Below are 22073 nucleotides of genomic sequence, written 5' to 3'. Positions count from 1 at the left end.
ACCTTTATTCCCCTCACAACCCCCCCTCAACCAATAGAGCCTCCTCTCCCCAGCCTTCCCAACACGCAGATCCCCTCCACCTCCATTCCCACACACCAACAATAAAAAAACCCTCCTACTAAACTGAAAACTGTGTGAAAGCATCTCTGTCTTTCTCTGAGTCCCAGAGTGGGGGGCTGTGTGGCAAGGGTGCCTAGGGTGCAAAGCCCAATGGAAGACAGCCAGCATCCTGACCATACACATTTCCTAGGTGGGTCTGGGAGCCATGACAAATGCCAGGGGCTCCTATGGTGGAAGGTGGTAGAGGCCCTCCAAGGCCCAGGTAGGGAGCCTACTGCAGAGCAGTGGGTGGAATCCAGGGGCCCACCATGGCCAGGGCTGGGGGCCAGGTGGAAGTTTGGGGGGAAGCCTGGAAATGGCCTCCACTGGCCTGTCCTGGCTGGCCAGCTGCTACTGGAGCAGTTCCATACTGCTGGAGCTGCTCCAGGACCTCCAGCTGGGCCCAGTACTCCTGCTGCACCCCATCCCATGCCTCCTCCTAGGCATATCTTCCTCCTGCCAGGCTAGCTCCTGTGCCTCCTGCACCTGCTGCTGCACCTGTTTCTGTGCTAACCAGTTCACCACCAGCCATTGGAGCAGGAGGGTCCTGTCCCTAATGCACTGGTGGTGCAGCCAGCACATCTGGGCAGCTCCAGCAGTGGGTGGGCAGCTCCAACAGCAGGTGGGCAGCTCCAATGGAAGCAAGAGACAGAAGGCTTTTGTGTATGTTTACAATATTTCAGAAAAAAGATGCTCTGCACGAGGGACCCTGTGCTGCCCAACCTCAGATCAGAGGTTGGCCATGTGTGGGTGCCCAGGGAGCATGATAAGTTATCCAGGCAGAGCTGGGCCCAGGCAGCCACCAGCCAAGTCCCCCAGCCCCACTCGCTCCCCTGGGGACAGCAGGCCACTGGGTGGTGGCCACTGGCACCCTTCCTCCCCTGCCCCCTTCTTAGGGCAGGCCAGGCCAGGCTGCTGGCAGCACATGCTGCCAAAGCTCCAGACCCCACTCCCCACCACCTGCAGGCCAACCCTTCTGCTGTGCTGATGCCCAGCCCATGGCAACTGGGCTTGGGGTGCACAGGGGTCCTGGACAACTGGGGCAAGGGGCTGGCCATACCCCTGGCTTCCTCTCTGGGGCCTCTTCAGGGCAGTACCTAAAAGCTGGCTCCCCCCATGCTGACACCGCATCCTATGCATGCCCCTGGACAGTGCACAATGAGTTGTTTGTGCAGCCAGAGGGCTGCCTGAACCACTATGCCGTGATGATGATGATCCTTCTGGTGCCCCAGGAACACCTGCATTCCCAGCTTAGGATCCTGAGATATGATGGGGGGCAAGCCGGCTGCCCCACAACCTCCACCACCACATAGAGGGCTACCTGTGGCAGTGCTATGTCCCTGCTCCCTGCTGCCAAGGAGGATATTGCTGCTAGCATCAGTGCCTTCTTTAGCATGCAAGAGGCCTGTGCCCACCCAGCTGCAGGGACATGGGCTGCTCACTAAAGTTTTGAACTGTGTCCTGCCTCTCTGCATGCTATTGTGGGGACCTGGGGCTAGGGGAGGGGAGTGTGAGTGGGCTGGGCAGGGAGCAGGGGCATGGGCTGGTGAAGGGCTGAGGACTAGAAGGGCCCTCCCCCAGTGCAGAACTTACTATATGTCCAGGGATGGCAAGGCTGGCAGCTTGGCATGGGGCTCTCCATCAGCTATGGTGTCCAGCTGCAACCACTATCCATTACCTGAGGTGTGAAGCAGGCCAGCATCTGGCCAGGCCCTCTAGCTCCTCCCCCCTCCCACCCCACCCTCAGAGCTGACGGCCAGTGGTAGTGTGGCTGTCCACTCTTTGTGGTGGAGTGTGGGGGTAGGCTGAGGGTGACACAACCACTCAGAAGAGCTCCTCAAGCTGCCAGTGGATGCAGCAGCCAGGGAGGTGGGTGGGGCAGGATGCTGAAGACCTGAGGTCCCCTCTTCAGGTGACACATCACTAGAGGCATCAGGGCAGGGTATGAGTAATGGTAGACCACCCCTACTAGGTCTCTGGGCCCCCACAAAGCTGTCCCTGCAATGTCAGCCCTGGAGGCTGCAAGTAGCACTGGGAATAAGGACATGGGTAGGGACTGTGAGCCACATGGCAGAGGTTCTTCATCACAGTACCTGCAAAGAGACAGAGCTGGGGATGAGAAGCAGCAGGGAGCAGGTGCTGGCCTTCCTGTCTGGGCAATGGACTCAGCAGGCTGCAGCCCTCTGCAACACTCACCTGTGGCCAAGGAGTAGGTCCAGCTAGGGGACGGGACAGGCAGAGACTTCCTGGATCCTATCCAGAGGGGCACACAGGGTCTGGCGGGCTCCTGCAGATAGCACTGGCTCCTTCAGCCTCCCTGTAACAGGTCTCCCTCCCCAGCACCATCTTCCTGGACATCCGTGCCTTACGTGGGGTGCCCTTGGGGCCCTCTTGGAATTCTTCTGTCCCACCCTAATCTCACCTGCCACGTCTTGATGGAAATTATTATGTGAGCGAGAGACTGCCTATTCTGTTGGGTATGTTGGAGTCTCTCTTAGGATGGCCTGACCCCTTTTTTCTCTAGCTAGGCCTCCCTGTCCAAACCCATGAAACAGGGTTTGACTCTGAGGCTCTAGCTTCTTTTTCTAGTATCTGGAGGCTTGTGGCCCCCTTTTCTGTTCCCTTCTGTAGCATGGCACTCCCTGGCTCAGAGGCACAGGTGCCAGCCCTACAACAAGGGGGCTGCTAGTTCAAAACCAGCATGTGACCCTGCCAATCCTAACCAAAACACAAACAAAAAAAGGATATATACTTGTACCCCCAGGTATACTAGGCCTCCCTAGCCTTTTTAAGATCGTTCCAAACTGGCCCCTTACTGGCACTCGGGCTCTCCACAGCCCTGTCTCACTCTGCACCTCGATGACACCAGGGTCTGTGCCCTAAAAAAAGTTGCCCCCTCGCTGGCACTGGGGTTCGCACTCCAACGTGGGTCGCCAAAAATGAGGCCGCCTCTGTCCCCTAATAGCCTCACCCAAACCTCCAGTAACAGCAAACAAAACACAAGCCCCTGTGCTGTAACATAAATTCATGCCTCTCAGCTAAAATATCGTACAAGCCACCCCAAGGGTGCTCCATCTTTTGTCAGGATCAGGAGCTGTTCATGCAGTCAGGCCTCTCCCCTTTGCTCATGCATGCAAAGCTCCTTTCCCCTTGGCTGCCAGCAGGGAACTGCCTGCCTGGCCTCAGCCCTGGGGTTTAAATGTGAGCCAGGCCCTGCCCCTTCCGGTCAGCTGACTGCTGGCAGGTGTGGGTCACTAGCTTCCTCTGGTTGCCTAGCAACCTGCACCTGGGTAGTTATCCCTGCTCTACAAGTAGCAGGCACCTTAGTGCCCTGCTACACTCCCTGTATTATGTTCCCCAAAGCAGAAAATGGCTGGAGGCTTTTATATCCTGCAGCTGAGGGCTGCCAAAAAGCAGCCTAGCCCTGGAGGGGGAGAGGTGGCCAGCCAGGAGCTTTGGGGCTGGGCTCTGGCCAGCCACCTAGTGGCTGGGCAGACCCAGCACTAAAGTCCCTGCAATAATGTGTATTAACACATCTGCATGTGTGTTAAGGCGGCTTAATTAATTGTGCCTAAATTTGATACTTGCTTTATGCAGGTATCAAATTTATGTGGGATCAGCCTAAATTTCCAATTAAGGTGTGTAGATGCATGCCCCTAAAGAGCCTTAAATTGGGATAATATGAAATGTCCATGTGTAGGCACCCCTCAGTTTCACTCTATCTAGCATGTGGGTTGTGAGCAAGGAGGGACTGGAACTCTTCTTTATTACTTGCTTGTACTGTGAATAGCACGCTAAAGCCCTGTCCTTTGACTTCCCTAGGAATTAGTAGAAAGCAATAATAATAATAATAATAATAATAAATGCATCACTGTCTTAACCTCAAAACCACTATCTTCTATCCCAACACATGTAAAAGGACCCTAGACCATATTTTGCTTTCACTCATACACATCAAACATGGAAATAAGTTAGAAATAACTTCTACTGTATTTTCACAAAAACAGTTTCCCTTGCTAGTAAAATACCTAACTCATTTCACGTGAAAAAAATTATGATCCGTTATTTTGCTTTAATGCTTCCAGTTGAACTCACTGCTGAAGAAAAATGCTTCTATTCAGCTGGAACACTGGATAGCATAATAGGTTATTTATTGGCAGTGCGTTGTGTGTGGATGATTACATTCTGGTAGGTATTTAAGTTAAAAGTCCAAAACTGCAGAACAAAAAGCTGTTTTCTATTCACATTTGGCTAGAGATACTCAAAATAAAATGGACCACCCACAATCTGACACTTAGGAAGGCTGCAATGTATTGAATCTGCTGAGAGTCAATTACCAAAATTGATTCAGTGAGACCCTGGTAGGTAAATACAAAGGGAAAAAATTGATGCAAAGAGAACCTTTTAAAAAAAATACTAAACATGATGAACCAACCAAAACATACACATGATAAAACAGTACCTTCTTGAGGGGACTTTATTTACACTGGAGTCCCAGATCATTTCAACATGTTGCAGTGTGCACGTTTCATATTCTTATTAGAAAGTGCATCATGTAAAAGCTTGCTTTATGACAGTGAGCACCCAAAATCCTCAACAACTTAATTACTCAGCACTGATCTGGGGATTTGACCTTTCTATTGACTGTTTTGCTGAAGTGTGGTTATAACATATAATAATGCATCTAGAGGCTGGGTTAATACTTTGCATAGATTGTTACCTTTCTCAAATGCAACCAATGAAAACAACTGAACAAAACTTAAGCTGACAGTAAAGCATAAAAGAAATGCAATTTTCATTGTGATGACAAGTTCTTTTGCAACAATACAGAATGTACATTTCTGGCATCTTTCTCAGAAACTAGGCAATACATTAACAGAGCTAAAATACACCAAAGAATCACTGGGTCAGACATGACACTTCAATTCAGGCAGAAGCAATTGACCATTGTTAACCTAACTTGTAAAGTTAAACTTTGTATTTCCTGAATTCTGGGCTTAATCCTGCAAGGAACTTGGTACTTTGGCTCCAGTCTAGCAAAGTATTGAACTGTGCACTTAAGTTGGTTAATTAATCTATTTTTGAGTTTAAAGTTAAGCGTGTGCTTAAGTGCCTTGCTAGCCTAGAATTAAAATGCTCAACCCCTTTCTGAATCAGGTTTTCTGTGCTTTATTTTCATTTGTCCAAAAAACATTGTAAGTGCATTACACTTTTCAATCTATTTTTGCAGAAGTGCCTGATGGTAAATTGACTTGTAATGACAAGGTCATTTAATATCATGATACAGCAATAGCATAGCTAAAGGAATGATTGGGACACCAGCTCTGGGCACTGAGTTGGGAAGTAAAAAATCACAGCCATTGCACTTCTGGTCCTGATGTGCTACCAGTCCATGGGCCACTGCCCAGGGTGCAGAATTGCCCAGTTATGTCTCTCTGATACAGTAATATTCATTAGGGCTGTGTGAAATGACACCGTTCTGTTTTGCCTTGAGTTTCAATGGTTCAATGGAACAGTGTTTCGTATCAAATTTCATTTCGAGTCGAAACAGCTGTTCCATTCCATTGAAACAGAAAGGCTGTTTTGACACTGTTTCGAGTTTCACTGTTTTGCTGTTTTGACTACATCGCGCCCGGGTGGGAGGCAGCCCAGCTGCGCTGCTTTCCAGTCCCCTGCACTATATTATATCAGCACAATGTAGCGTGAGGGATGGGAAAGCAGCCCAGCTGGGCTGCCTCTCACCGGCAGCGCAATGCAAGCCCATGTTACATGTTGCTCAGGGTCGTTCCTCATATATAGTTAAGGACACTTATCTGGCAAGCCATTATATGGGTCAACAGTCTAACCTTTTTCCTCCTCTGTCCTATAACATCTGTAGGGGCCAGTCATGCCTCGTAATCTAACTGAACACTGTGTTCCGTCTTGCTCTTCAGCAGAGAGTGTCTTTTAGGTACTTGCTGCTCTATTCTATTAAGTCATCTATCCTACATTGCCTGCTGCTGCCAGCAGGCGAAAGAGCATGGTCTTCAGTGGGCAATTGTCCTTCACCCAGCAGATGTATTTTCACACAGTCAGTGCTTCTTTCTCATCGCCTCATCAACTATTATGTCTTTTATAATGATCCTTTTTTCTGATCATCTCATGTCTGGTGTGGTCTCACCACAAGCACAAGTTGACCACAAGCAACCATCTCTTACATCTTTAATTTTAAGAATGGTAGTGAACTTCAAGTTTCTTGAAGGTCACTGTGCTATACTGTGTCAAATGTCATTTTGAAGTCAAGGTAGTATTTTAAAACATTTCTGTTTACCATTTCTGTTGTCTGTGATCAGTCTCAGGCACAGGATCTCTCATACTACCTTCCTGTCTTTGAGAAAACTATTTTCCAAATGTTCTATGTTTTCAATGACACTTTCAAGAATAATGAAGGGAACTTTGCAGAGATGGTTGATCATGGATACTTCTGCTATATTTTGTGCAGTTTTGAAGGTTGCGCTTGTTTATTATTTTTGCTTAACATCTACTTCTGCACTCTTTAGGAATCTTTTCTTCTTTTCAGATATTGTTGTATAGACCATGCAACTGCTTGATGAGATTTTCACCTCCTGAGTATATAAAGGCCTAAAGTTTCAAATCTTTTGAGTAGCTCCTTGTATTTTGATCCTCATCAAAAGCTTTGGCAAAATTCAGCCTTCCTCTTCAGGATATCCTTTTCTGAGAGTAGTAGGCTTTTCTTGTCCTCAGTGATCCAAAATTCTAAACTGGTACTTCTTCTGGGTCATACTCTTGATTTAAGGTCTCCTGGGAGCTCTTGATGTTGCATTACTGCTCTTTGAGCCAGTTCTTCTTGTATATCTGAGCCACTCCCTTTTCTATACAGTTCATGATATGTTTGCAAAAGCAAGTTTTGCTTTTGGCCTCCTGCTTTTCACTGGCCAAGAAGTGGTGATATCCAGTACTTGCTACTTGCCTTTGATCCCTAATATATCTGGGATAGCTAACTTCAGAACCCATTCCTCAGTGCTCATTTCCCAGCCAAGTCATTAAAGCCACTCTTAATATTTTCTTTTTACCTCATCCTACTCCAGCACTGCAACACTGTGCCTGTACCTGACTGGCCTGAACAGCTCATACCCCACACAGAGCCACTTCAAGAAGAATTTGATGCAGAGGATGTAGTTGTAAAGCAAAAAGACAGATAATCTGGGAAAACTGGCACTGAGATCAATACAAAATGGATAATTGAAGTAAAGGGACAAAGTTGATCATGTTTCCAGATCAATTTCCTACTTGAACCTCCTACACAGGGAGGCCATAAGATCTTGTGAACTGTGGCAGTTGTTCACCTCATTCTTTTCTGGCACCATATTCAAACTTGCCCATGGTCTCCTCCCATCCAGTGCTATCCTTGCTGATCTTTGTATTGCAGTCACCAGACACTATAGAAATGTCTGTCTTCAGGATACTGTTTAGGCTTTCCTCAACATAGTAGTCCAATGCTGTGGTAAATCCTATATTTTCTATGAGGCACTGTTAGGCCCTCATCTCTTATTATCCTTCCAACTACTTTTGGTTTCTGATACAGATCTAATTACTTGTTCAACATGTTCCAAGTTTATAAGTAATAAACCTTAACTGCATGTCCTTGCCTGATACTCTTTACCACTCTTTAGGCTTCGGTCAAGATAGCTGAGGGGTTCAGAATCGTTTTTCAGCCCTTAGCTTTTCTCATCAAGTTTTCTCCTCCATATTAGCCTGTTTGCTTTGTTTTGGTTTTAATCTACAAGAGTCCTTATACCACATCTGCCTTTCTCATGGCCAAGCTCGGTGTGTTCCCCACACCAGTGTGTCCTTTATAACCCCTGCTTTCTCCCCTCCATCCCTCTAGAGCAGTGGGGCTCAACTAATTCAATCCTGTGGGACAGATGAGTAACATAGGGTCAGTCTTCAGGCCCAATCTAGGGCACAGAGACATGACATCTGGTGCACAGGACTCACCACAAGTCCAGAAATTTGGCAGTAAACAGTGCTACTACTACCCTCCCCCCCAGTGTTAAATTTCTGGACGTAAGGGCTAAATGACTTGGCTCCGTGGTGTGAATCCTGGTTACCTATGGTTTAGAGCAGAGGTTCCCAACCAGTGGGCCGTGGTACGGTACTGGGCTGCAGTGGGTTGGCTGCTGGATCATGACACAAGCCCCCTGCTCAGACCTCCATCTGTTCACCCAGTCAAGTGGCTTCTGAGGTCACAGCTGAGCTTCAGAAGTTAAAGCCGGGTGGCGGGGGAGCCCCAGAAGGGAGGCAGCTGGTTTCACATGCCCTGCTCCTGCAGGGACCACGGTAAAAAAAAAGTTGGGAACCACTGCTCTAGAGGTATTCACCACTCTTTCTCATACTTTCAGACAAATATAGGAAAACTAGTTCTCCCAGATCAAGGCAATTTCTACAGCATTACTGTTGTTCAACCAGAATCCAGTCGTTAAGATTAACAACTCTTCATTGTCTCTAATTTCTAAGTACATCACACAGTCCTAATGTTAGCAACTGGAGAATCCTGCAGACATTGAGAGTGTCCCAAAAACATACTCATAAAAGCAGGTTCAGAGCATTAACCAGATACATAAATTGTATAGAAAAGGATTCCCGCAGTCATACAGTCCTGCTTATATGTAATATTATATAAGATACCAGTTGAAGAAGCAGCATTTCTACCATATCACTGATACAGTGACCAAGAAAACTGTAATCAAATGAGGCATTAACTGGGATTGTTCAATGAATCATTTAGGGTTTCTGATAAAGGGCATTTCTTAATTCATATCCCAGATGACTCCATAATTTCTGTCCTTATCCATTAGTCTTTTCATGATGTATCATTTTCAATGTAATTCCTGAAGGTCAGCTAAATTACAGGATGTACTCATGTACTCAGGATGTATGTTATGGCCATGTTAATCCAATCATGCCTAATATCTTAGTTTAACCTTTTGTGTTAAAACCTCAATTCAACCAAGCATGTAAGCACAGACTTAACTGGACTGAGAATTAGGAGACTATTCCCTGTTGTGTGACTGGCCTGCTGAGTTAGACCGATCACTTCACCTCTATATGCCTACTTTTCCTTTTATGTAAAACATGTATAACTAACTTCCTTTCACAAAGCACTTGGAGATCTACTTATGAAAAGCGCTATATAAAAGTCAGGAATTATTATAAAGTGAATTTTGTGCTTAAATGCTTTCCTGAATAGCAATCATAGAATCATAAGAAGTTAGGGTTGAAAGGGACCTCACAAGGTCATCTAGTTCAACCCCCTGCTCAAAGCAGGACCATCCCCAACAAGATCATCCCAGCCAAAGCTTTGTCTAGCTGGGTTTTGAAACCCTCCAAGGATGGAGCTTTCACCACCTCTCTGGGCAACCTGTTCCAGTACTATCCTTCTATTGAGAAAATGCTTCCTAATTTCTAACCTAAACTTCCCTTGCTGCAACTTGATACCATTGCTCCTTGTTCTGTCATCTGCCACCACTAAAAATAGTCTAGCTCCATCCTCTTTCAACCCCTCCTTCAGGTAGGGGAATGAAGGCTTCTAGTAAATCCCCTCTCAGTCTTCTCTTCTGTAGACAAAATAATCCCAGTTCCCTCAGCTTGTCCTCATAAATCATGTCCTCTAGCCTCCTCACCATTTTTGTTGCCCTCCACTGGACTCTCTCCAATTTGTCCACATGCTTTCTGTAGTGGGAGGCCCAAAACTGAACACAGGACTCCAGATGTGGCCTCCCCAGTGGGAATAATCACTTCCCTTGACCTGCTGGCAACACACCTGCCAATGTGTTGGTCTATAGTATGCCAGTATGCCTTCTTGGCAACAAGGGGACACTGCTGGCTTATATTCAGCTTATTGTCCACTGTAACCCCCAGGTCCTTTTTTACAGAGCTGCTGCCCAGCAAGTCAACTCCCACCCTGTACTGGTGCATGGGACTGTTCCATCCTAAGTGCAAGACTTTGCACTTGTCTTGCTGAACCACATGACATTTCTTTTGGCCCAATCCTCCAATTTGTCTAGGTCACTCTGAACCCTAGCCCTACCTTCAAGTGTATTTACTATGCCCCCCAGCTTGGTGTAATCTCCAAACTTGCTGAGGGTGTACTCTATGCCATCTTCTAGGTCATTGATGAAGACATTGAACAAAACTGGCCCCCAAACCAACCCCTGGGGCACTCCACTTGATTCCGGCTGCCAACTTGACATCAAGCCATCAATTACTACACTCTGAGCCTGATGCTCCAGCCAATTTTCCATTCACCTTACAGTCCATTCATCCTGGCCAGACTTGTTTAGCTTGCCTGTGAGAAAGTTGTGAGAAACAATATCAAAAACCTTGCTAAAATCAAGGTACACCACATCCACCAGTCTCCCCACATCAGCAGAACCAGTGATCTCTTTGTAGAAGTCCATCATATTGGTCAGGCATGACTTGCCCCTGATGAATCCAAGCTGACTGTTCCTAATCACCTGCTTCTCCTCCAAGTGCTTAGAAATGGATTCCTTGAGGATTTGCTCCATGATTTTTCCAGGGACTGAAGTTTCATGGTTTCATAGTAGCTAGGGTCAAGAGGGACCTGAACAGATCATCTAGCCTGGCCCCCTGCTACAGGCAGGAATGAATGCTGGGTTCACAAGACCCCAGACAGGTGATCATCCAACCTCTTCTTGAATTTGCCTAAGGTAGGAGTGAGGACCACTTCCCTGGGAACTTGGTTCCAGATTTTGGCCACCCTAACTGTAAAATATTGCCTTCTGATCTCTAACCTAAACCTATTCTCCATCAGCTTATTACCATTGTTCCCCCATCACCCCAAGTGGTGCTGGGGAGAAAAGGGCTCTACCTATTTGCTGATGATCTCCCCTGATGACTTTGTAGGCAGCCACCAGGTCCCCCCTCAGCCTCCTCTTGCTGAAGCTGAACAGGTTCAGGTCCCTTAGTCTCTCCTCATAGGGCCTGTCCTGCTGCCCTCTCACCAAGTGGGTGGCCCTGCTCTGAACCCTCTCAAGGCTGGCCACATCCCTTTTGAAGTGCAGCACTCAGTACGGGACTCAGTACTCCAACTTCGGCCTGACCAAAGTAGCATAGAGGGGGAATATGACCTCTCTGGAACAGCTTGAGATACACCTTTATCCAAAAGGCATGACAAGGCATGGCTGGCCTTGCTTGCTGAGGTCTGGCATTGGCAGCTTATGTTCATCTTGGAGTCAATAATGACTACAAGATCCCTTTCCGCCTCTGTGTTTTCAAGAGGGAAACTCCCCAGCTTGTATGTATGCAGTGGATTCCTTCTCCCAAGGTGCAGCATCCTGCATTTGTCTACGTTGAACCCCATCCTATTCTCATCTGCCCACTTTTGTAGTCTGTCTAAATCTATTTGCAGCCTCTCTCTCCCTTCAAGTGTGTCTACCTCATCTCACATCTTAGTGTCATCAGCAAACTTGTTCAGCATGTTTTCCACCCCCTTGTCCAAGTCGCTGATGAAGATGTTAAACAGTGCAGGCCTGAGGACTGAGCCCTGGGGTATCCCACTGCTCACATCTTGCCAGGTTGAGTACAACCCATCCACCACTACTCTCTGGGTGTGCCCCATCAGCCAATTTTTTACCCATCCAACTGTGCAGGAATCAATGCCACAGTCACTTAATTTATTGATGAGGACAGTCACTTAATTTATTGAGGCAGACTGGTCCGTAGTTCCCTGGATCCTCCTTTTTCCTTCTTAAATGTTGTCCTTTTCCATTCATCCAGGATGTCTCCTGATCACCATGAGTTTTCAAAGATGCTCTACAATCACATCAACCAACTCCCTTAGCACACTTGGGTGTATCCCATCCAGCCCCATGGACTTTAACATGTCCAGCTTTTTAAATAGTCCCTAATCTATTCTTTCACCATTGAGGGCTGCTCACCTTCTCCCCAAGCTGTGCTGCCCAATAGCTGTCAGCAGTCTGGTAGCTGACCTTGCCTGTGAAGAGTGAGTCAAAAAAGGCATTGAGCACTTCAGACTTTTCTTCATCCTCTATCACAAGGTTTCCTCCCCCATTCAGTAAGGGATCCACAGTTTCCCTCCTCTTGCTATTGACATACTTATAGAAACCCTTCTTGTTACCCGTCACAACCCCAGTTGCAACTCCAATTGCACATTGGCCTTCATAACTTCATCCCTGCATGCCCAAGTAATGTTCCTATATTCTTCCCTAGTTATTTGTCCAATGTGTTTATAATTAAACCCATACTTAAGTGGTTTGCTGAATTGGGACCTAGAGAGTATCAACCTCCAGAGATACTACTTTTTAAATTACTTACAGTATTCTGGTATGATCTCGATTTCCTTCAGTGTTTCTTCATCCTTCCCTGGAAAATGTAGCTGTGTTTACAGCATCTGTCGTCATATCTTTCTTTATAAACAACCTGGCAAAGAATTTGTTTAATGATACATGCAAGGCCAGTGGTAAATTCTTTTGTAAAGAATAGATGCAAGCTATTGTGGATGTTGCTTCAAGTGAGATTTTGGCAAACACATGCAGACCCCTAGTCTGGTATTTCTTTGTTTTTCTCTCTTTATGGAAACAACTATAAATAATTTAATACAAAATGATATATTTTCTATATATTTCTGACCATCCTTTAATAGCAAATGATCTCTTTGTGATAGAATCCAACAGCATGATTCAAAATATGTCCTGAAGAAATATTCTCTGTTAAATACTGTTGTTTTTAATTTCAGTAAGTTTTCAGTAACGTACATTGATCCCTTGTGATTTCATCTCCATTATATTTGACAGGAATTTTCCATAAGGGTTAAGACTGAATGAAAGTCTATATTGTGCCACTTTGGCTACTACATTATCCTAGACTACCCTCTTCTGTAATATCTGTTTAATATCAGAATTTTATCACACTGTAGTATCACAATGATAATTACAGTGCTACAATATTATCTACTCACCTTTATGAATTAGGCAAAGGAAAGAAGTTTTTGAATTATATTAATGTAATAATAATATAATAGTAAAGTGAATATAGCATTTTTTCCAGTGACAAACATTGCTTTTAAAAGGTGCAGGAGTTTAGGGTTCTTAGGAACAGAGCTTAGTGGGCACATGTAGATGTGCCCCTGATTGCGCATTTGATACTGCACAGTCATTTAGTACTTGGTTTATTGAGTAGTAACTTGGTTTAGTAACTTGGTTTATTGACTTGTAGTAACTTGGTTTACCAAGTACTAAATGACTACACAGTACCTGCCATTACTTCACAGTCCTAGTGGCGGACAATTATTTTTAGATGATACATCACCATTGCGATGAGCTACAGTGACATAGCTCATCATGATGGCAACATAGCATTAGCATCACTGTTTTTTCCCACCAATGCTACATCACCATAACATGTCACTACAATGATGCAGCGTATCGTGTGGACACACCCAGTGAATAATTTGTAGTCTAGGATTTTCAAAAAAGCAAAATTACATTGAAATTTTCAAATTCAACCCAGGAAACTATAGGCCAGTCAGTCTTACCTCAATCCTGGGTAAGCTTTTTGAGAGAATTATCCTGGCGCATGTCTGCGAGGGGCCAGCAGGGGAGATTATGCTTAGGGGCAATCAACATGGGTTCATTACAGGTAGGTCCTGTCAGACCAACCTGGTGGCCTTCTATGACCAGGTCACCAAATCTTTAGATGCAGGGGTAGCAGTGGATGTAGTCTTTCTCAACTTTAGGAAGGCCTTCGACATGGTCTCTCACCCCATTCTCATTAAAAAACTAAGAGACTGTGGTGTTGACACCTACACAGTCAAATGGGTCACCAACTGGCTGGAAGGCCACAACCAGGGAGTGGTGGTGGATGGGTCCTTCTCAACCTGGAAGGACGTGGGCAGTGGGGTTCCGCAGGGCTCAGTCCTCAGGCCCGCACTGTTCAACGTCTTCATCAGCAACTTGGATGAGGGGGTAAAAAGCACCCTGTTCAAATTCGCAGATGACACTAAGATGTGGGGAGAAGTGAGCGTGCTAGAAGGGAGGAATAGGCTGCAATCAGACCTAGACAGGTTACAGGGGTGGGCAGATGAAATCAGGATGGGTTTCAACACTGACAAGTGCAAGGTGCTGCACCTGGGGAGGAGGAACCAGCACCTACCTACAGGCTGGGGAACTCCCTTCTTCTCAGTGCAGAGGCAGAAAAGGATCTTGGAGTCATTATTGATGCCAAAATGAACATGGGCTGGCAGTGTGGGGAGGCAGTCAGGAAGGCCAACTGCACCTTGTCATGCATCCACAAATGCATCTTAAGCAGGTCCAAGAAGGTGATCCTCCCCCTCTATGTGGCATCTGTCAGGCTGCAGCTGGAGTACTGCGTCCAGTTCTGGGCACCATACTTCAAGAGGGATGTGGACAACATGGAGAGGGTCCAGAGGAGGGCCACCTACATGATCAGGGGACAGCAGGACAGGCTTTATGAGGAAAGGTTAAGGGACCTGAACCTGTTCAGCCTCCACAAGAGAAGGCTGAGGGGGGATCTAGGGGCCTTTTACAAACTAGGCAGGGGGGACCAGCAGGCATTGCGGAAGTCCCTGTTCCCCCGTACACTACCAGGAGTGGCAAGAAATAACGGTTGCAAGCTGGCAGAGGGTAGATTTAGGCTAGATATCAGAGGGTGCTACTTCACTGTCAGGGTGGCTAGGATCTGGAACCAACCTCCCAGAGAAGTGGCGCTGGCTCCTACCCTGCCATCCTGCCTCTAGAGGAAGCTAGATGAACACCTTGCTGGGGTCGTTTGACCCCAGTACTCTTTCCTGCCATGGCAGGGGGTCAGACTTGATAATCTGCTCAGGTCCCTTTCGACCCTACCAATTATAAAACTATCAGTGGGAGTTAGATGTCAAACTTCTTTTGGAGCCTTTGATAATCCTGGCAATATTGAATAATAATTTGACAATTTTCTTGTTAGTCTATGCACATTATCTGAGATATTCACTTATTTATTTATTATTCAAAATTATTTCAAATATGAGTCTGCTGCTCATTTAAGAAAAAATCTTCGCAAATTTTTAAAATAAGGAAATAAAATCCACTTAAGTCAATTATCTGATACTATATTTTTTTTCTTCCTCCTGACGAGCGATGTATATAAATAGCCAATATCAGTAGGAATTTTGTTATTTACATTCAAATATAAACATTACAATACAAAATTGTCAATATTTTCTGTTGGTTCAAAGTACAAGCTGTAGTACTCAAGTCCTGTTGTCACAGAATAATTAATAACACATTCTAGTTATGTACCCCCAAAATTATTCGTTTTATTGAAAAGCATGAAAAAGGGAGATTCATAGCTGCATTCTGTGAAGAATTTGTCCTTTTTCTCTATTCCTTAGCAACTAGCTTCTCCTGAAGAAAAATACTGCAAACAGAAAGGTCCTGTTATAGGTGGTTAATTTAGTCTTTTATATCCGCAAAGAACTTTGGAGTACTATTTTTATAGAGGCAGGATGGCAGCTACAGAAACTCCATGATATTTTGCACTAGGCATTTGTGGTGGCTTTAAACTGATATGTAACACAAGAGATGCACTTTGTTGTATTATACAACTGACATTCACTTGTTTTAAGGAGATCCTTTTATCTGTGATTGTAACAGGCAAAAAAAAGAACAACCAAACTCAAGTGACAGGGCAGGAGATGTTCCCTTAATGAAGTTATACCATGAAAATATGTCATATATACTGAATAACAATTAATTCCAAAAGGCACTGCAATTTCCTGTCAACCCAAATTTCCAGTTTGCTCGCTTCCATACAGAATCTGAGTTTTTAAACTTATGCTGCCAACCTGACCCTAGAGTGACACTAACATAAGTTCTATGAAAACTACCCATTGAAGGTCACTTGTTTAATTCTCTATCAAATTTCTCACGCATGGCTTTGCAACCAATAGGATTTCTTGGGTGGTAGGAAGGTTGCTATTGGTTGCACAGCTGCACTTGCTATGGCAACGACTCCTGGTGTTGGGGGAAGCACCATTCCTTTTGCCTCACTCACCCTCTGCTTGCCAGATTCACTAGCCTGTATGGGGCTGCGCTGCCTGGCTTCCACACCTGGGCAGTGTAGGGCTGCTTCTGCTGTGGCCAAAAGTCCAGGGGGATTCTGGAGTACCAGGTGGAACTCCTAGGGGGGCCCACCCATGAGAAGGCTGCCACTGGACCTGACACTGCTACAGTAGTAGCAGCAGCAACAGCTGTGTAGGGAGCCTGGGCAGGTAAGACTCCTCCCCTTTCCCCTCCTTTGTCTACATGAGATGCTGACTGCACAACAGCCAAAAAATACTGTCCAGTAATGTGTTACAGCACTGACAGTGCTAATACAGTGCAGTAGCCTAATAATACAATTCAATTCAGTGATTTGAATCACTGTCTCGAATCAATATGGCAAAATTTGATTTGGAGATTCAGCTACTGCCAAATCAGCCAAATTTCTGAATTGGACAAGCCCATTCCCTGCCCACTCATCCAGCCCTGTCAATGGCTGCCCCATCTGGCCCCCAGCTCCTGGCATTCAAAGACAAAAAACAACAACAAAATCCCCAAACTCACCGGCTCCTGCCAGGCTGAGGGGTGATTCCCGCTCTGCCATGAGCCCTCCAACCCCTGCCCACTCTCCCATACCCCATACCCCATGGCCACCATGCCCAGTCCCAGGTCCTGGTTCTTTAAAAGAAACCAAAAAAGCCCCAAACTCACCAGCTCCTGCCAGGTGGTGGGGGTGATTTCCACTGCCCCCCACTCCCCTGTGCTGCAGTGGGGGGCTCTGTCACAAGGCTCCAGAAGCCCTGAGGCCACTGCAGCAGCTGGTAGTGGGGGATTTTTTTTTCTTTTAAGAGCCAGGAGCTGGGGCCAGGTGGGGTAGCCATGGGGCAGCTGCGAGAGCGGACGGGGTGGCAGGGGTGCTCTGGGGGGCTAGGGGAGCAGAAAGGAGATGGGACCTGGTGGGGGTCCCCTGCCATGGTCTCCTTCTCCCTCCTCCTGCCCTCCCTTCCCCTGCCCCCTACTTACCAGCAGGACAAGTCCTGGTCCAGCTCCCTGTGGCAACAAGTAGGGACTTCCCAAATCTCCGAAGCTCTCCGAATCGATTTGGACCATTTTATTGGTCTCCTGATTTGATTCAGATTTGAAGATTTGGCCACCAAATCAGGCCGAATCTCCTCCAAATTGAATCAGCACTGAAAGCTTCACATGGCCCTAATGAAAAATATACTTTAGCTGGGAAAAAATGGAGCATGAGGAACCCACAGCTATGTTACCTAAGAAGTAGTGCACTAGCTCAGACAATACAGAAATTAATTAGTCTGACCCACAAGTAAATGTTTCATTTTAGGTTAACAAACTAAAAAATAGCTTTTGGACAGGGAAAGTCAAAACAGAAGATGTTATAATAAAACAAATTTAAAAAGAAATATCTTTCAGGAGATAGTGGGAGATATTTTGATTTTTTTACCTTTTGTTCCAGTTAGGACCAAAATAAGTGCTGAGACATCAAAAATTCATGCAGGCCAGAAATTCTGGGTTATATCAGCTCTACATCACTGAAAGCTATTGAATGCTCAGCAATTCTGAAAATCTGGCTATTTATATGGTTAAATATGAATGTAAGTATTGAACTGTAGGCTCTCTTTTTTAATATCTTACCCTAATACATATCAGGTAAATATTAAGATACCAAGGGGTTTGACCCCTTGGTAAAAACAATGAGATATTTCTATTCTGTAGTTGTTCAATTACTGATGAAATAGTTCCATCCTGCAAATAACACAGCAGCTGAAGCCACAATTTATCTTTTAATTTCTTCATTATTTGATGGCTTGTTCAGTATTTTGAAAAAAAATAACACGCAGATAAAGTAAGAAGTTCCATTTTAATCACTGACAAAAGAACCCCAAATGTTTATGCAAACCATATAGAGTCAAACATATTTGTCATACAGTTATAATAGATTCATTGTTCCCTTAAACACAGATTTATAATTGTCCTTTGACAGATCAGAGTGTTCTTTTTTCATGCTTCACTTAATCTGTTCACACATCATATTTTTACACAATTCTCATAATTCTAGTGTCACTCTTTGTGAAGTTATAGTTTAAAAGCCATGTTATGCTTGTTCCAAAGAAGATTTACAAGAAGATAGGGGTACAGAATATTCTGGAAGCCTTCTTAGCATTCTCATGTAAAAACTGGCCAGAATACTTCACAGCATCTGGTGAAATGAGCTATAGCTCACAAAAGCTTGTGCTATATAGATGTATTCTAGTTCGTCTATAAGGTGAAAATCTACCCTTTCTTCTACAGAATACCTAGGCCGGTGACTCCGCAGTGAATCAAGAATGAGTGGAAGGGGAATTAAGGTGCATCTACATGTACAGTTAGTTGTAACTAAATTTACTACGCATTAAGCTAATTTGCAGTAACTGATTTTTGACAGGTGTCTACATGCAGAGACTTGGTGCTAAATTTGGAGTTGGGCCACCAGGGGAGTTCCAGGGTTCAGGCCTCTCTTCTAGCACTTGGCAGCTATCTTTAAACCCCCAAAATTGCTGCCAGCACTTGGATGCCATCTTGGAAACACAAACCTGCCAGCTGATTCCTGGCCAGCCCCTTCCCTTCTCAGAAGCAGCGTGCCCAACACACGGGCAGCACACAGAAGCTCCTTCCTTGCCCACCCTGCCTCTCTGCACCATGGCTGCTCCGGTCCCTGCCCCTGCCAGTGATGCCCAGTGCCCCACTGCTCCAGCCTTGCCCCTGGCAGCAACAACCAGTACCCTGGGCTCCTGCTGGCCACAGTGCTGGCCCTGCTGGCTCCAGCAGGCCTTCCCCACCTAGGCCCCAGGAGAACCATGCACCCACCAGCTGGGGCCAGGGCACTGGGTGTGGAAAACCCTGCCTGACTTCCTGGACAACTGGAGCAAGGGGCTAGCCAACCCTCCCCCCTAGAGACCACTCTGGGGAGGCACCCCAGGGCCAGCCCCCCTAAATTGCTGCTGTGCCTCAAACCTGACCACCTCCTCCAGCACTCCTCACTCTAGTTTGCCTGCACCACCACTCATAGACCACCCCCACACTACCTGACTTCTCCCTGCATCACACTCACTACAGAAACGTGTCAGAAGAACAAATCTTTATTTCCCCTTGCATCATATAGATCCCCTCCCTCCCCAACACACAGAAACCCTCCACCACAATCCTCACTCATCAACAATAAAAGACCCATTTTACAATGTCAAACTATTTACAATGTCTCTGTTTTTCTTTCTCAGAGTGGGGGGCTGTGGGCTGAGGAGGTCTAGGGGGCAGAGCCTGGGGGCTGGTGCCCAGCACACCAGCCTTGGGCCATTTCTTTGTGGGTCTGGGGGCCTTGGTGATCTCAGCAAGCAGTGTTCTTGTGCTGCAGCCACCTGGGATGGCACTCCCAAGGCCAGGCAGCTCCCCCTCCAGTTGCCCGAGTGCAGCCCCATTGCCCCCGTGAGGCATGTCTGGGTCCCCCGGCATGTGGTGCAGGGAAGAGTGGCAGGGCCAATCCAAAGCGAGTGGCAACAGGCCTGAGGCAGGGGCCTGGCCAGGCCAGGGGCTCCTGCAGGCAGGAGGTGCCAGAGGACCTCCTCCCAGGCCCAGGTAGGGACCTGTTATCTGGCAGCAGGCTGGACCCAGGGGCTGTGAGGGGCCATGGATGGAGGCTGGGCAGTGGGTGGCAGTGGAATGGACCAGGTCAGGCTGCTAACAGCACCTGCTGCTGCAGCTCCAGACCCCACACTCTCCCTTTTCCCCTACAGGCCACCTGCTCTGCTACATTGCTGCCCAGTTCATAGCATCCAGGCCCAGGGCACACAGGGCTCCTGAACAACTGGAGCAACGCTCCCCCCTAGAGACCTCTCTGGGGAGGCACCCCAGAGCCAGCCTCCCTGCATTGCTGCTGTGCCTCAAGCCTGCCCTTGCTGTGTGTGCCCTGGGTGGTGCATGATGAGCTGTTTGTGCAGGCAGAGGGCTGACTAACCACTACGCTCCACTGATGCTAATCCTCCTGGTGCCCCAGACTCATCTGTGCTCCTTGTTTGGGACCCGGAGATACAATGGTATGGGAGGCAAGTCTGTGCTGCTCTTCAATCTCCACCACCACCTGGAAGACTACCTGTGGCAGTGTAACATGTCCCTGCCCCTCACTGCCAAGGAGGACATTGCCACCAGAATCAATGCCTTCCTTGGAGTAAGGGAGACCTGTGCCCACCCAGCTGTGGGGACAAGGGCTGCTGAATAAAGTTCTGATCTGTGCCCACCTCTCTGAGTGCTGCAAGAGGGAGAACCTGGGGTCAGGGGAGTGCGGGCAGGCCAGGCAGAGAGCGGGGGCAGAGGCCAAAGCTGGGGTCAGGGGCTGGAACTGGGGACAGGGGCAGGGGTGGGGCCTGGGAGGTTCCTCCCACCAGCACGTGACTTACCAAGTGCCCAGGGCTGGCGAGGCTGGTGACACTCACACAGGGGTGCAGCCTGGGTCCTGGGGCAGCAAAATCTGAGTCAGCTCCCAGATAAAAGCCGTGGTCTTATGGCACAATTGAACTGGCAATTATAGTTGGTCACATCCATCCACTGTGCCTGCAAGTACTTCAGCTGAATGCAGGACTGCTACACTGACTGGGAGTGCCATCACACCCACCCTACTCAAACTGCTTCAGTACCTTGGCACCATCCCAGAGTACCATGAGGTTGCCAAACTGGTCCAGCTGGTCCAGTTGGGGGCCCAGGCAGTTACCGGGACAGGGGGACAGGCCTCAATGGAGAGGATGGTAAGAACGTGATGTCCCACACTGGCTCTCTGGGCCTCCATGCAGCTGTCCTTGTAATGTCTGCCCTGGACAGCTGCTAACAGTGCAGGGGCATGGCCAGGGACTTGGAGCCATTTCGCTGAGGCACTTCACCACAGGACCTGCGTTTTGTGTAGACATGCTGTTAGTGAAGTTAAACACCTAATGTGTATGGGTTGAGGCTATAGCTATCTCATCTTCCTGCCTATCCTCTACTATCCCTTTAGTCTCTGATGGATATACTTTTTCAGTTTTAAGGGATGCATGACAATAATGGTCTACTTCAGCCTTCAAATCGATAATCTATTAATTAAACTGGTTGAAAATTATTCCTTCATTTTTTTTCCCCCACACAAAATGAGATTTTTGACAGGGAAAAAGTTGTGCAGAAAGAAGTGGATTTCTTCTAATATTTTTTTTTATTATTATTAGAAAACCGTATTCATTAATGAAGCTTTTTTTGGCCAAGGCTTTATTCTATCGGTTATTCTTTTCAGTTTTGAAGCAATTTATGGGGGTTTTTAAAAATTTTTCTTAAAAATTATTTTTGTCTATGGTTTCTTTTCCACAGAAAATCTGGACAAAATTTTAAATTTTTGTTGAAATTTTCCTTGGGGAAAATAGTCAATGTTACCGTTAGCAATCTATTAATTTCTCTGGTGTTGCACAGTTTGAAACTCCAAGGGATTTTTTTTCCAGCAGAGGAGGAAAATTTAACATTCAGGTATCAGATTTGTATAAATCAAATATGAAAAATAAATAAGGAAGAAGTAATTGATATTTGGCTAACTGGTTTTCAGGTATTTTTATAGTAGTGTAACCTCAAAAAAAACCTGTAATTTGAAAGTAATCGTGATGATAAGCCATGAACATTGTTTTTTACTGAAACCGTATCACTTCACATTTCAGTGAGAAATAAAGTCCTGATTTAAATCAAATGTAGAAGTCCTTTCAGCAGTGGCTACAGTTATTCAGCACAGTAAGCACTTACCTAAGAAAAATCTCAAACAAATATTTATTACGTGCCTCCATACATTTTTATACAACAAATTTCCTATCAATACAGAGGCTTGAGAAGTAA

General features: G+C 46.3%; 1 long non-coding RNA gene across 1 annotated transcript in view; it reads right to left on the bottom strand.

Annotated features, from left to right (window-relative positions):
* LOC109324356 overlaps nucleotides 1–8399 on the bottom strand; it is a 17395-nt gene extending 8996 nt beyond the window's left edge. The window contains exon 1 of the long non-coding RNA XR_002104910.1: nucleotides 8325–8399. This is a non-coding gene — a long non-coding RNA (uncharacterized LOC109324356). The remainder of the gene's footprint in view (nucleotides 1–8324) is intronic.
* Nucleotides 8400–22073: the final 13674 nt, after the last annotated feature.

Source organism: Crocodylus porosus, unplaced genomic scaffold (assembly GCF_001723895.1).
Source record: "Crocodylus porosus isolate Cpor-Errol unplaced genomic scaffold, CroPor_comp1, whole genome shotgun sequence".
In the NCBI taxonomy this organism is placed as follows: domain Eukaryota; kingdom Metazoa; phylum Chordata; order Crocodylia; family Crocodylidae; genus Crocodylus; species Crocodylus porosus.
Note: the sequence above shows the minus strand (reverse complement) of the source record. Positions and strands in the feature narration are given on the sequence as shown.